General features: G+C 59.0%; 1 protein-coding gene across 1 annotated transcript in view; it reads left to right on the top strand.

Moving 5' to 3' along the window:
• SHANK1 (SH3 and multiple ankyrin repeat domains 1) overlaps positions 1–4,271 on the top strand; it is a gene marked incomplete at its 5' end in the record, with an annotated part of 58,706 nt that overhangs the window by 33,256 nt on the left and 21,179 nt on the right. The window lies entirely within an intron of this gene.

Raw genomic sequence — 4,271 nt, 5'->3', positions numbered from 1 at the left:
GAGGCCCCTGGGGTCGCCGCGGGATGGCCGGGGGGAGAGCATTGTGTGTGTTCCTGCCGGGCAGGTAGTCAGCAGCGCGGATCATGAATGGGGTGCTGCGTGGGTAGCAAGACTGGAGCAGGGGGTGGGGTTAGCGGGTCCGGGCGGGAGGGTGTCAGGGTGGAACGGCGCACACTGAAGTGGGGGTACGGGACACTGGGGCATGGCGGGTGCGTGGAGTGTGCGGAGCAATGGGGTAAGGAGGGGATGCGGGACCAGTGAGGGGGGTGGGGTTTAGGCAGCGTAGACCGAGGGTGCAGGGGATGTAAATGAAATGCAGCTGCAAGTGAAGGAGGCGGAGAGGTGTGTGATGGAGTGAGCTGAGGATGCAGAAGGAGGAAGAGGCTCTCACGGATAATGGGGTGGGGGGGGGCCAGGGAGTATGAGAGGAGCTGAGGGTGCCGGAGGGGACACAGTGGGGTTCATGCAGAGGTGCAGGAGGATGTGGGCAGGATGAGGGCAAGGGAGGGGGGAGAGGTAATATAAGCGGGGAGAGGTCATAAGAATCTGAGGAGGACACTTGAGAAAGGGGGTGTCCCTGCAAGAGCACAGTGGGGGTGCAGGGGCGACCCCAGGGTGTGATGAGGGCTTTGGGAAGTGAGGGCTGATGTGGTGGGTTAGTGTGGAGGGGAGCTGGCAGATGACCTGGAGGAGCAGGGAGCAAGCTGTAGAGAGGGGGAGACACACAGGAGTGAGGAGGGGGGACATAGTCTCAGGAAGCCACAGGGGCAAGAGGGCAGCTGGGAAGTCAAGGAGAATGGGGTGGGATGAGGGAGACACCACGTCTAGTGGGGACTGGGTGCGACAGGCACAGGAGTGGGGAGGAGTGTGTATGTGACGGGGCTGCCTGAGAGGGGGCAGAAGGGGTGCTGCGATGATCGGGGGGTGTTTGGACATTACTGGGGTACATGGATTGCCTGCTGGGGATTCCAGTCTCGGCTTTGACGCTATTCCAGCTGCTGTGGTTTTGAGCAAGTGATTTCTCTGTGCCTTGCTTTCCTCATCTGTAAAATGGGAACAGTCGCAGTCAACCCCTCTCCCCCAGGGGCGTGGTGAGGACTGAATGAATAAATCAATGGGCAGTGCTCTGAACAGGGTCTGGCATTCAGGAGTGGCTCAGGAACTGTTACCCATTGTTGTTGTTGTGCTGTTGGCATAGCCTGGGGTGAATTGCAGCCGCCGGGAGGGGCACCTGTAGTGGATTTGGGGCAGGTGCGCGTGTGCTCGAGGTGTCTGGGTGCTGCGGGGAGAGAGAGGCGGCTGTGACTACTGCAGTTCCCCAGGCATTTTCCCGGGGGCTGTGGAAGAATGTCATTCACTCCATGACCTCGGGCAAATCGCTTAACCTTTCTGTGCCTCTGTTTCCTGACTTGTCGAGTGGAAACAGCATTCACACCCACCTCGGAGGCTGGCTGTGGAGACAGTGAGTTATTTCGCGTGTGAAGGCTCCACGCACCGCCTTGCACACAGCAAGCGCTGCTTCTTGGCGTGCACTGGGCATGGGGGGTTTCCTTGCATTATATTAGAGGCTGGGGTGTGTGGGGGAAGGCATGTGTATGGAGGGGGGGGCAGTCAGGATAGCCTGGACGTGAAAGAGAGATTCCAGGGGCAGGGGGAGCACTGGGGAAGTTGGGGTTTGTGGCTGTAAGTGAGACATAAAGGAGAGCCGAAGGGCACTGCTGGCCACTGGGGGGCCCTGGATTTTTGGGGGGGGGGGGGGGGGGGTAGCCAGGGCAGCAGGGCTCAGAGGAGGGTGTCAGGGTGTGTGGTGGGGACGAGGGCATCACAGAATGCCTGCATGGTCAGGAGCCGGCAGCTCTGGCCTCTCAACCAATTCCTGTTGGCCCTGTCCACTCGCTGTGCTGTTCGAGCCTCCTTGGCCTCCTTTCTCCCCTCCCATCCGTCCCTCCACCCCCTTCACTCCTTTCAACCCCTCCCCCCTCCTCTTCCCACACCCCCTCCTCCCAGCAGCAAAGGTGGCTGATAAAGGGCCGAACAGGAAATCAGGAAGGCGAGGTGGGTGTGGTGTGGGCATATGTGCTGGATGGACCCTGTGAACTTGAGCGAGGGCGGTCGCTGGGGTGAGTCTGCCTGTACACACACCTGCTGTGGAGCACACGGGTTACAATCAGGGGTGGAGGGGGGCGGGCAGGGCAGGGCTGGCGTGCCCTCGCATGCGCAGGGCACTGTCGCTATGGTACAAACGTAGGGATTTGACGGTGGAAGTCTTGGGGATCATGAGAGTGTAAGGGGTGCTTGTGTGGTTGGGGGGGCGGGTGGGTAAAAACACAGGAGGAGCACGTTAGGTATTACTGGTGTGTGCTGGGATGTGTTCAGGGGGCGTGCTGTGGGAATATACTGAGAGCGCAGTGAGGGGGAGTTATGATCCGCGCGTACTGGGATGTGTGGGGCTGCTACTGAAATATACTGGCGTATTCAGGGAGGGCTGTTCAGCCGACTTTGTGTGGGTAGGTAATTGGTGTGCGCGGGGAGCACACGCGCTATTATTAGTACATGTTGGGGCCGGTGGAGATCATAGGGAGGCGCTGGGGGGTCTGCGTGTGCGCTGGCGGGGGGGAGGGGGTCCACACAGGAGTGCTGGATGCTGGGGTGCAGCCAGCCATGCGTTCTGCTTGCCTTGGAGTTCTCCGAGTGGGGTTGGAGCCAGGGTGTTTGGCTGTGCCTGTGGCATCCCGGGGTGCCTGGAACGGAACGGGTGTGTAATGTTGAGGTGCACGCATGACGTCGAGGTTTGGGGGCCGGATCTGAGCAAGCCCGGGAGGGCGGGTGCTGAGATACACGGAATATATTTGAGTTTCCCGGGTAGGTGAGCATTACCTAAACGTGCCTTCGAGCAGGCCTTGGGGCCTTGCTGAGACCCACCCCCACACTCACGGGGAGTTTGCATTTTGCTAGAACCCACCGGCTGGGCGCAGGCGGTGCATTGGAGACATACCAGGGAACAGAGCCGCCCCGCTGTCCACCGGAACCTTCCGCGGCCACGAAGTGGCCTGCATGTGCGCTGTCCAGCGTGGTAGCCACCGGCCTCACGCTGAAATGTAGCTAGTGAGACTGAGGGACTGAATGGTTCGATTTAATTTTTAATTATTTTGCGTATAAATAGCCACACGCAGCTAGCGGCCACCATATTGGGCAGTGCCGAATCAGCAATGTCGCAGTGTGCGTGGGGACCCGGGCAGGTGTTGCCGTAGGATGTACGTATACATATATAGCCAAGGAGTTGGGAGAGGCATCACTGAAGTACACGTGTCCTCTTGACTTAAAAACTTGACCGGAGAAGCGAAAGCATTCCACTGAGCTTGTTGATGTGCTGGGCACTGTGCTGAATACTATAGGGACTTCGCTGCCACGGCAACAGGCAGGTAGAGCCTGCCCTTACAGATGCCCGGCCGGCGGGGCTCCGTGGTTGAGCATCGACCTATAACCAGGAGGTCACGGTTCAATTCCCGGTCAAGGGCACATGCCCGGGTTGTGAGCTCGATCCCCAATGTGGGGCGTGCAGGAGGCAGCCGATCCATGATTCTCTATTATCACTGATGTTTCTATCTCTCTCTCCCTTTCCCATCCTCTCTGAAGTCAATATATATTTTTAAAAAATGAGGAGCTCTAACTGGTTTGGCTCAGTGGATGGAGTGTCGGCCTGTGGACTGAGGGGTCCCGGGTTCGATTCCAGTCGGGGGATGTACCTTGGTTGCGGGCACATCCCCCGTGGGGAGTGTGCAGGAGGCAGCTGATCGATGTTTCTCTCTCATCGACGTTTCTAACTCTCTATCCCTCTCCCCTCCTCTCTGTAAAAAATCAATAAAATATATTTTTTTTAAAAAATGAGGAAACTGAAGATCCAAAAGGTGAAAAGTCCAGGCTCAAGGTCACAGACAGGAAGTGGCTGGCAGGGGGGTTCGAGCCAGGCCTTCTGGGGATCTGGCGGTGGTGTACCTCCCCATCCCTGGCGCACAGTGGGCTTGGGAACCGCTTGCTGAATGGATGGGTGGCTGGATCTCGGGTGGATGAATGAGGAAAGAGTGAGTGGGAGAGCAGGCACCAGGGCTCTGCGGGGGAGGCCTGTGAGCGATGCTGGGCGCGCAGGAGCAGACGCTGCCGCTCGGAGTGGGTGAGGAAGAGCCGAGGTGGGATGAATGGTCCTGGAGCAGGGGCCTGGGCCACTGGGCTGCAGGTGGGGCCGGGCTCCCAGCCTCATGATCCCTTCTCCA

This window comes from Myotis brandtii, unplaced genomic scaffold (assembly GCF_000412655.1).
Source record: "Myotis brandtii unplaced genomic scaffold, ASM41265v1 scaffold601, whole genome shotgun sequence".
NCBI lineage: Eukaryota > Metazoa > Chordata > Mammalia > Chiroptera > Vespertilionidae > Myotis > Myotis brandtii.
This window is presented reverse-complemented; position numbering and strand designations above follow the sequence as displayed.